The sequence below is a fragment of the Sinocyclocheilus rhinocerous genome, unplaced genomic scaffold, assembly GCF_001515625.1.
Source record: "Sinocyclocheilus rhinocerous isolate Xijiao unplaced genomic scaffold, SAMN03320098_v1.1 scaffold1509, whole genome shotgun sequence".
In the NCBI taxonomy this organism is placed as follows: domain Eukaryota; kingdom Metazoa; phylum Chordata; class Actinopteri; order Cypriniformes; family Cyprinidae; genus Sinocyclocheilus; species Sinocyclocheilus rhinocerous.
Genome location: NW_015662985.1, coordinates 124466 through 136329, shown reverse-complemented (window position 1 = coordinate 136329; position 11864 = coordinate 124466). Strand labels below are relative to the sequence as shown.

The window sequence follows — 11864 nt, the reverse complement described above, 5'->3', positions numbered from 1 at the left end:
CCCTCTGCCAGAAAGTTGTCAATGGGGTGAAGGTTTACCTTCCAACATGACAATGACCCAAAGCACACAGCAAAACTGAGCACACAGTGGTTGAAGGAGAAAAAGGTGAATGTCCTTGCATGGCCTAGTCAGAGCCCAGACTTAAACCCCATTGAAAATCTGTGGAATGTCATGAAGACTGCAGTCCACAAACGCTCACCATCAAATTTAACTGAGCAGTTCTGCAAAGAAGAACAGATGTGCAGAGTTAGTAAAGACATATCCCAGCAGACTAATTGAAGTTCCCAACACAGGTTCTATATAATCATTTTACAGGTTCTAATCATCTAGTCCTGTCAATCATCAACCTGTTCAAGAAAATACTGACGAAAGGGGTGATACTCGATGATACTGTTTTATTTTTTTTTGCTGGGTTTTTTTCTGACATGTTGGTGTTTTTATCTTTCACTTGGATGTTATAAGTTGTACTGAGTAAATACAGCTGGATAAAACAAAAACTGTGTCCATCTTCATTTCAGGCTGCATAGCAACAAAATGTGATTATTTTAAAGAGGGTGATTCTTTTCTATACCCACGGTACAGTAGGTAACATATATGAGGGCTGTCCAGAAAGTATCCAGCTATGTAATATGAAAAATACGACATGAGAGAAGCAATACGACGAAAACGGCTGCATCTATGGGCAACTGGTGATTGGCAGCTTCAACACGACAATGTGCCCGCCCATGCATCACTTCTCTTGCAGAGTTTTTTGGCAAAACATCAAATCACCCAGGTGACTCAGCCCCCTAACAGCCCAGATTTGGTGCCCTACGACTTCTGGCTTTTCTAAAAACTAAAACACCTTTGAAGGGGACTGAGGCGCCATTGTCCTAGGTACAATATTTATTGTATCTTGCATCTTCGTCGATAAATGTTCGACAAGTGCAAGAGATCTTTTAACTGTTCAGCATTTTAACTGTTCATGGATTGTCCCAAATTTAATAGTTCCCTTTGTCACAAAGCAACAGCTTATGAAAAAGAAAAGTCCATAAGTGTTTCAATGTGCAAAAATTTAAGCATGAAACAACTGTGCATATTTTCTTTGAATTTCAAAAGTTCAATGGCCTCTCACTACTACAGTCAAACAGTGTTAAAGGAGATATTCCTCAGACAAAACAGTCCATTTCAAGAGGTAGTGGTCGCAAAGCATTAATAAGTTGCGATGGAGGACTCTGGATCGTCCCTTTCCCTTTTCTGGCTTTATTTCATAAATTGGAAGCTCATCACTCATCTGTCGCACAACTACATGGATGTTATCTTCCCAGAAATTGCAAATTTTACCAGGGCCTTCCCATGGTGTTAGGTTCTTTACAAGAACACATTCACCTGGCTGCAGTGTGGTGCTCCTCACCTTCTTGTCAAAGTTCTTTTTGCTCCTGTCAGCAGATTTTTGAGCACACTCTGGCGATTTTATATGCCTCTTCCATTCCATGTTTCCATTTCTCCACATACTCTTTCTGATTACAGGTAGGTGTTTCTGAATTCAGCCCAAACAACATGTCGGCAGGCAGTCTTGGAGACCTTCCAGAATGATCGACCACTTCATAGCAAGAAATTCAACCTTGCCTGAGTGTAGGTGGTAGTTTTTCTCAGCAGCAGATAGAGTACGAGATCCATAAGAAATCACACGAAGTTTCTCATTTTGACTGTGGTATAACACTGCACCTAACCCTTGAGCTGGCTTGTCTGGATGCAGTATAAAAGGCTGTGAAAAATCAGGGAAAGCTAATACAGGGGGATGGAGCAAACAGTCAATTAGCTGTTCAAGAGTGCTCTGATGTTGTTCAGTCTAGATAATGGGCTAACTCGATGGAACACCAGTTTTCATTCATTTTGTCTTTGATTGTCTCTGGCTATTTTTCAGGTGAGCATTATCTTCTGGAGTACTTTTTAACAGATCATACAAAGGGGCTAGCTATGCGAGATAAATCTTTAATGTACTGTCTGTAGTAGCTAAGTAGACTAAGAATTATCCTCAGCTCACCAACATTATTTGGTTGTTTGTCTTTCAGGGATCTGACAGCTTCTGTGTCTGTGGGATCAACTTTACTTCTCTCTGCAGAGACTATTCTGCCCAGATAGCAGACTTCAGGTTTGAAACTCCCACTTACTTGGCCTAAGTTTGATGCCATGTTGCCTAAGCCACTGCAGCACTTTTCTTACATCCTGGATGTGGTTCCCAAAGGTCTTACTAAACACAAGTGTCTTTGAGGTATGGAATGCAGATCTCATCCCGCAAGCCTTCTAAGCACACTTCCATACATCGCTGGAAGGCTGCAGGAGCATTCATCAGCCCAAAAGGAATAAACACCCATTCATATAGGCCCCAGGGTCTTTAGGTGCCTTTAGGTGCTTACTTTCCTTTGACATGAACCCCTGGTGGTAGGCCTCCCTTGATCTAATGAAGAAAACTAGGAATTACCACCAAGGCTGTCCATAATGTCCTGCACCCTCGAAATTGGTTGTCTATCTGAGTGAGTCTTTCTGTTCAGGACTCGATAATCTATACATAAAAGGAGACTGCCATCTTTCTTTCTTACGCATACAATTGGAGATGAATATGATGAGTTGGATTTTTCAATCCAGCCTTGTGCTATGGGGTCATGTATGTATTCTTTCATCTCACGACACAGAGGCTTTGGCACAGACATGTAAGTGCGATTGACTGGCTCATCATCTTTAAGTGAGATACTCAGCTGCAAATTTCTGATACACCCAATGTCATTGTCTGATTTAGAGAATTAATGGCACTCTTTTCTTCACATTTGCTGTACTACCTGTCTATGGTGTTTACTCAGGTGACTAACATCGACCGGCAGGTCTCAATCATCAGTATTGGTGTGGTCGTGACAGTTATCTGCAGCCTGGAGGTGACATTCCACAACAGTGGTAGGATTTGCTGGCCCCTCAAACATACTAGCAGGGAAGACATTCTTGACAAGCTGTACTGTACCTATCGGAGTCTGGCCCATCAGAGGGATATTGTGATCAGTGTCATTGTATACCTCAATTGTGATATTTGTTGGAGCCCCTCTTTTCAGCCTCACTAAACTTTCTGTGAATTCAAGCCCATCTGTCCAGCAGGGATTCACATTAGGTTCAAAAATTGAGTATGCTGTCCTCCTTAATTGGCTGGATGTACACTCAACATGAGACCTGCACAGTGCTACGTTTGGGGATGTTAACCTGCCCTTTCATGGTCTTTACTCTGTATTTACATGAGCTCTCTGCACTCACAAGTTTGATGAATAAGAGAGGTTTTGGCCCCTTGCTACGAGTATGGGAATGACAAGTTCAGTATGATGAGATGTCTGTAACGCTAGTCTGAAAAGAACAACCACATATCCAATGTAGGATATCTCAATACCATTGGCAGCCACGAGGTTCAAGGTATTTGGAGACTCAAGAATGTTGGAAACATCTCTCAGTGAGACTTCTGGTATGTATTCCTGTTTCCACAATTCATCAATGACACATACCTGAGAGCCAGTGCCCCACAATGCTTGAATTCTATGGCCATGCAGGTAACATTCAACGAGACACTGTCTTCCAACTATGGATGTCACAGGGGAATGCTGGTTAACTTGGGAGCTGCAGGGGGTGTGGACACTCATTGTCAGTTAGAAATTCGACACTGGTCTTGGTGAGTTGATACAAGTTTGCTTGTGTTCAGCCCAATGGTGAGTTTGGCGTGTCTTAGAACAATACAGTACCTTTTTACATCTTGAACACTGCTTCATTTGCTTCTCTGTTCTTTCACAGGCTGCACATCTTTGGGACTGGTTAGTGGATCTGGTTACTCCCTGTCCCACGGAAGTAACCGCTCTCCATTTAAAGGACTCTCTCTTGAAGGCTTAACTCCACAAATTCTGCATCCTGCTTGAAAGTGCTCGCCACAGCCACATCTAAAACAATGCATGCAACGGTCCGCTGTTCTTTGGTGCTGACAATTAAAGCACTTTCTTGCTTGGGAACGAGTAGGGGGTGCATAGTATTGTCGGGGCATATAATGGGGTTGAAACCGAGTATTCGCTCTCATTTGGTTGGTGCCCGGTGATGGCCAATATGGCAGCACTTGACATCGAACCATTTCTCTTTCAGGGGCTCTTTGTGCAGGAACAGGACATTGTGGTGAGGCAAAAGCTGGTTGCTGCAATGATTCTCTGATGACGTTGTAAGTTGATTTTGGTACACTTTGAGTTGCACTGGATTTCTTATCATTGGTTTCTCCACTAGATTGAACTGCATGGACAACAGTCGTTGTGTGCTGCACACTGGTTTTCTTTTTCTTTTGTCTGTCCGCCTCATTAGCACAAGCAATGTTTAATTTTTCCAACAGGGTCTCATCTGTTGTTTTCGAGTCAAGAAGGAGGGGTTGCATGTCTACTTTGATGCTGTTACTTTGGAGACTGGTGAGTAAAATATGTAAGAACAAGCTTTGAACTAATGCTGGGTCATACTTGAGGCATGATTCTGCTTCTAGGGACACAAACAAGATTTTCTGGCACAGGTCAAGAACACGCACGAGGAATTTCTGTGGTGTCTTTTTGTTACCTTGGCCTTCAGAGGTAAGTTGCTTCTAAAGTTCAGCTGCACTCTTTTTTTGGAAGTGAGAGCACATAATTCGTCTGAGTGTAGGTAGAGTCAGATTTGGCTTTCCTTCTAAATAACTTCGCAACTGTAAGCCTGGAGAGATGGTCCAACAGGGTCTCATCTGTTGTTTTCGAGTCAAGAAGGAGGGGTTGCATGTCTACTTTGATGCTGTTACTTTGGAGACTGGTGAGTAAAATATGTAAGAACAAGCTTTGAACTAATGCTGGGTCATACTTGAGGCATGATTCTGCTTCTAGGGACACAAACAAGGTTTTCTGGCACAGGTCAAGAACACGCACGAGGAATAAGAGGTAAGTTGCTTCTAAAGTTCAGCTGCACTCTTTTTTTGAAAGTGAGAGCACATAATTCGTCTGAGTGTAGGTAGAGTCAGATTTGGCTTTCCTTCTAAATAACTTCACAACTGTAAGCCTGGAGAGATGGCGCGAATTACTGTATCAACAATCTCACACTCTGGGTAGCCTCTGCTCAGACCGTTCTCAATCTGGTGTGCCAAACTTAAAAAAGTTGATTTCTTTCTTTGACCTGGGTCACCGATTTGTCCAGAAATTTTGAAATCTTTGCGCCAGGGTGTACTTGAGTGTGTGACATTCACAGAATGTTGGGGCTGGGCACTGCTTTGTTTTGTGCTCACTTCTTCCACTTGTTGAATTCCACTAAATTTTTATTTCATTTGCTCTTTTCAGCTCATATAACTCCCTTTGTAAGTTATCGCTTTCAGTCATTTCGCTTTGGCCTGTTGTCTCATTTTCAGTGACTGTATTCAATTCTATAATTTTATCTCTGTCTTAACACTTCGGACATGCCGCCATCTTCTAGCTCTGTTATGTCTTCGAGATGTTGGAGGATGTGAGAGATCAAGGATATGCGAGATAAAATCTTCTCTCAATCTGCCACATTCAGGAATTCACAAACACTTAGAAGCTTGTCTTTGGATAGGGGATTTAGCATGGCGATAACCTCAACTTGCATTTACTCAAGCCCTGTTGTCTCCATGTTGACACTAGAGTGGACCTTTTCACCGAGTAGTGGCTTACTTGAGACTGACTGAACTTGTCTGTTTCACCTGATGATCTCTGTGGCCTCAGGTCTACGGTTCTTTGTCTCTTTCTTGCCTTCACTGCAGGAACTCTTTACACTTCACTGTTGACCTGGGTTCTTTTAGGGCAGTGGTTCTCAAACTGAGGGTCGCAGAATAATTTCAAGGGGTCACGAGAGGGTTTAAAAAATGAAGTGTCATTTTTTGTGATTCTAATAAATATTTTTTAATATTACAAGTAAATGCTACAAATAATCTGATTTTTAAAGATATTACTGATTAGAGTGTTTTAAAAAAATAATGCAAAATCATTTTTTGTGACTCGAAGATATGATATCACATTGCAGTGACTGGCTCGCTAGTTATCACTACAGTGCGCACCTGCACGTGGAATCCGGAACAGCAGAGATGGATAAATTTGTAATTCGCAAATCTAAAAATGTTGAGGAAATTGTGGACAGTTTGCCTGAGTCATCGGAACCTCGTACTTCGACTAAGCATAAGAGCAAGACCCCGTCAGACCAAAGTAGGAAACGTCGGAAATATCAAGAAAAATTCATAAAGTATGGATTCACTTGCTCTACTGTCAACAACGTAGATTATCCTCAATGTGTAATCTGTTCAGAAGTGCTTGCCCATGAAAGTATGAAGCCAGGCAAAATGCAAAGGCATTTGGAGACAAAACATCCTTCTTTTATTGAAAAGCCTATAGACCTTTTTCGCCGAAAAGAGAAGGAATTACAGGGTCAAAAACACATGATCGCACAACAAGCCAAAATTTCTTATAATGCTCTGAAGGCATCCTATGAGGTGGCATACTTGATTGCGCAGACCAAAAAGCCACACACAATTGGGGAAACCCTGATAAAGCCCGCTGCTGTGGCTATGTATGCATGGCAAGAAAATAGCACAGTCGCTCGCCATGTACATGATATCGCAAAAGACATTACGAGTCAATTGATTGATAGGATAAATGGAAAAAAATATGCACTGCAGGTTGACGAATCTGCTGATGTGTCTAATTCTGCTCAGTTGCTGGCGTTCATCAGATGCACATTTGACAGAAAACTGCATGAGGATATGCTCTTCTGCTCAGCACTCGAGGGGACTTGTACAGGCAGTGACATTTTCACCAAACTGGACACCAAAATAAAAGAGATGGGACTTTCATGGGATAATTGTGTCGGTGTATGTACTGATGGTGCTGGTGCAATGGTAGGTAAAAACAAGGGACTCAAGGCAAAGGTTTTAGAAGTGGCTCCTCACGTGAAGTTTACATACTGCATCATACACAGTGAGTTTCTTGCTAGCAAAACACTTGATTCTGAACTTAACAGTGTTCTGAAATGTGCAATCAAAATCGTAAATCACATAAAATCTTGTCCAGTAAACAACAGGCTACTAGCCACACTTTGCAACAAGATGGGCTCACAGCACGAAGCATTGCTGTTTCACACCAAAGTCTGGTGGTTACCACGAGGGAAGGCACTCGGACGTCTTTATGAACTGCGCGAAGAAGTGCACTCATTGTTGAAAGACTCAAAATTGGAATTCACCAACTGCCTGACAGATCCAGCTTGGTTGTCAAAACTTGCCTATTTGGCATGTATATTCGAAAGGCTTAACATGCTTAATCTGTCATTACAAGGACCAAATACAAATATCCTGACAATGAATGACAAAGTTGATGCATTTATGAAAAAGCTGGAAAGAAGGGCTGAGCGAGTTGAACAAGGTAATGTGGAGATGTTTTCTGAGCTTGAGGAGCATCTGGAGGAGAGTGGACCGAGTCTCAGCAGCCTGAAAGAACACATCACTGGTCATCTCTACAGCTTTTTGGAACAATTCAAGAAGTATTTCCCAAAAGAGACGCACTAGAACTGTATGACTGTATACCGCAACCATTTACTGAATCTAGGACTCATCTCCCCACAAATCTGGATGATGCTTTGCTGGAGCTGTCCAGTGATCGAACATTAAAAACTTTATTTTCCAATTCCACACTGGCGGAATTTTTTGGATCGCAGTAGCAGACGAATACACAGAGTTATCCAGTGCGGCAATGGATGTACAGTACTGCTTCCATTTGAATCTACATATTTGTGCGAACAGTCTTTTTCTGCTTTTACATACATAAAAAATAAATACTGATCATGTCTTGATGTTGAAGATGATCTGCGAATAGCTGTATCCACCATCAGGCCACGGATGAAGCTTTTGTGCTGCCAAAAACAGTGAAAGGTAAGCCAAAATTAATTTGATGTCTAGTAAATATAGTTAAAATATTGTGAACGGCTTTAAAAGAAGTTGTTTAGTTTATTTTTTGTGTATGCGTTGGTAGTGGGGGTCGTGAGTTCTTGTCGATCTTACATTAGGGGTCGCTGGCTTAAAACAATCCACGATGCTTCTCCACTGCGAACTTTAATGGAGAAACACCGCAAGTTCTCCCCCTAGTGTTCAACAACGCACAACTAATCGATTGCACAACTTAAAGTGCCCCTATTATGCCTTTTCAAATATTACCTTTCATGCAGTGTGTCATGTAGCTGTTTGTGAACATGAACTATCTGCAAAGTTGTGAAGCCAACAGTGCGCGATAAATAAAGTTATTGTCTATCAAAAAAAAGAGTCGGCTCACAATCGCCTAAACGAGTCGTCAGGAAAAATTTCCGTGTGGTTAACATCATGTCGAGAAGACGCTGTATCCTACGCTGTGAGAGTAAATTTGTTTTATCACATCTTATAATTGCCACAAACTTGTTAACACTTGACAACTTACCATTGAGAAACGTTCTGCTCCAGTCGTGCTTGCGAATCAGTCTCTTGTCGATTAGCCAGTTCAACCTATGTATTGACAAGTCTCCAGGGCTGTCATTCCGTCATGGCAATGGGCGTTTCGTTTCCGACAAGCGCTGTACACGGTAGACCAATCCAAAGCCAATCTCTCTACGACTCTGGACCAATCACAAAGGACTGCGCCATATGACCAATCACAGCAGTGAGGGCTCACGGAAAGGAGGGGTTTAGAGAGACTGATTCTTTGAACTGCTTCGCACGAGTCGTTAACAAATCATTTAGAAATGATGTAAAATTTAATCTATTTTTTGAGAAAACTAACGTGTTTTTTGACCTTGCATGCATGTAAACCTGTTTTAGGATACTCATAAAACAATATTAGCAACCTTAAAAATGGCATAATAGGGGCACTTTAATGGACTAAACTAATTGATCACAGATTAATCAACACTACTTAAATATTTACATTTGATGAACCTTTTTAAATGGATTCAAAATAGCATAAATATAGAATACTTTCAAATTTATGAATTTTTCAATATAATTATACAAACATATATATTTCAATCTGTCACAGTTTCAAGCATGTATAACTTTACTTTTTCTATGAGATGATATTTTGAAGATTGTTTTTAAAGGGGTCATATGATGCGATTTCAATTTTTCCTTTCTTCAGCTCACCTTGGGAAGCATCATCCGACAATATTTCCTTGCCTAGTCTTGCATGATACTTCCATTTCTCATAGATCATTCTGTACTGTCGTTATACACCCTTTAACTTTATTTCTTGAAGTTCTCTTCCCTTTTCTGTTCAATTAATTATGAAACAAATATACAGAACATCTGCATAACAGCACTTACAATATGACCCCTTTAACCCTACAATTAAAGTCAATGGGGAATCACAATTATTATTCTTTCTGTTATCGGTGAGCAAATTCACTAGTCTCATTTGTTGAACATGAAGCACTAGCAGTTTGAGTTAAGCCATCAGAAAGCAAAGAACAGCAGCATAACTCTGTCCAGCAGCTCTTGACCTTGGCTTTTGGGAGCATGTGGGTGACACTGTTAAATCAGAGGATTTGCTTACTTATGACAGGGCTGCCAGAGAATCTGTCGCACTGAATTATTTATCAATTAGATGACCGTTAGCAGGGACAGAGGGAAGAGAGAGGAGGGAAGTCGAGGGAGACAGGGCAAAATAACAGCAGTGTGTGTGTGTGTTTGTGTCTGAGAGAAATATATGTCAGGGTGTGTTGGTGTAGATAATTGTTCATGTCTGCTTGTATGGTGTGTGTGTGATTTAGTTCTGTAGGGCATTTTGGTTGTTGAAGGCGCTTTATTATGGTCTGTCACAGCCTGTCACTGCACACACATGCTATAGGCCATTGATGCAGGTTCAGTGTACAGAGTTTGTGTGTGCACATGTGAGGAAAAGAGAAAGGCCTTTAGGACAAGACAAGGGCAGCCTTTCTGAACTAACATGTTGACATGCTATACATGCAGACACAAACTGACACTGATAAAGCTGGGATGTTACAGTTCAACAATGCTATCTGTTTCACCATATCTACGCAGTCTGAGTGAAACAGAAAGCTGACGATCAGACCATGAGTCCTTGCGCACTACCCTCCAAACCCTGCACCCAAGCAATTCACCAATTCAATCAACTTCACAAATAAAAGCTGCCTTTTGTCAGAGACATTAAAAGGGAGGAAATAGACAACCTGATAAAAAAATAATGAATGGGTGAAATGAAATTGTAAACATCTCTTTTACAGTTAAAAGTGCCAATTGCCTTTGTGATAGGTTTTTGATATATATATATATAGATATATAGATATATACACACTTCATTGGAAGTGCCTGAAAAATACATTTATTTCAGAATGATCTGAGGTAAAGAATCTAAATTTATGATGCCACTGTCAGATTTTATTTCAATAACACATTTTATGATTAGACATTTATGTAATTATATTACATAATAATAAACGGACACAACCATAGGCTGAATCTGGAATAGAGTGCATAAGTCCCTGCCCGCTTTTTCCCCGTTTTTTTTTCCCCCGGAAGTACCGATTCAGAGGAACCGCATCAACCCCAACTTCAGAATCCAAAATGCTTGCTCAGCGCACCAATAGTAAATGAAACAGTATAATATATTGTTTATTAGCACTTATGTTTGTCTTTGTCTCAATAAACCAAGGTACTACTGGCGCACACAGTTATATCCAACCTCTATCTGTGGACATGATACTACAGCATTATCTGTGCAAAATACCACTTGTATTTTTACGCAAATGTATTTTTATCGAGATGTATTGCTCACAATGATGGACATGTCCATCTTGGTTTTCCTGTTTTGTAACATTTTTTATTTATTTATTTATTTTTTACCAGGAATTCCACTGTTAAACACTTATTATTGGAACAAATAAAGCAGGGCTGATGGCTTCAACAAATGCATATACCATCGATAAAACAACCTTGTAGCTCATAGTAGGTCTGCCTTTAATGGATAAAAATGAATTCCCCAATGGAGAAAATGAATGGTATTTTATATTTACTCTCATATAGAAACATCATCTCCATCCATACAATGCTGGATCTGAAGGGCTCACCCCGTCAAAGTGAGTCTGTTTGTAACGTCAGCAGGGATTTGAAGCTGTGTAGTTTTAAAGGGGTGGTTCATTGTGATTTCACTTTTTTAACGTTAGTTAGTGTCTAATGTTGCTGTTTGAGCATAAACAATATCTGCAAATTTACGTAGCTGAAAGTTCAATGCAAACGTCTTTTAAAATTCTGGCAGTTTAATGCCTACAAAAACGGCTGGTAGGGACTACAACGAGTTACTTCCCGGGTTCGTGACGTAACAAACCCAGATAAACCCTGCCCTCGGAAAAAGGCAACAAAGGGGGCGAGGTCATGCTGTGCTGCTTTAGAAAAGAGGAAGACTCTCTCTCTCTCATTCAGCTCAGCTCCAACAATGATGCTCCTCTGTTCCAATTATACGCTTATTTTCACATAGCTATGAGAAGCGTTAAACATAGATGCGCGTGCACTTGCTGTACTGTATTAAAGCTTTAATCAGGATAAAACCGTATATTAAAAGCTAACATAAGCAGTAGCATTTACAAATAACCGCATATCTAAAAGTATGAGACAACAACAAACAAAAAACATAGGCCTACCATTAAAAGCCATGCTTGCACAGGTTCTGCACGATCCTCTTCAATAATATCCTCTGCTTCATAAAAGCAGGAAATTATCAGCCCGTTTCTCAGAGAAGGGACAGAGCGGTGTGGTAAATTATGTGAAAAATAATGGGGCTTTTTTAAATGAAGCATTAACACATGTTAGACTGCACCCCATA

The 11864-nt window shown here is 40.7% G+C and overlaps 1 long non-coding RNA gene across 1 annotated transcript in view; it reads right to left on the bottom strand.

Annotated features, from left to right (window-relative positions):
* Positions 1 to 11354: 11354 nt before the first annotated feature.
* LOC107728693 (uncharacterized) overlaps positions 11355 to 11864 on the bottom strand; it is a 12767-nt gene continuing 12257 nt past the window's right edge. Inside the window, exon 3 of the long non-coding RNA XR_001638498.1 lies at positions 11355 to 11447. This is a non-coding gene — a long non-coding RNA (uncharacterized LOC107728693). The remainder of the gene's footprint in view (positions 11448 to 11864) is intronic.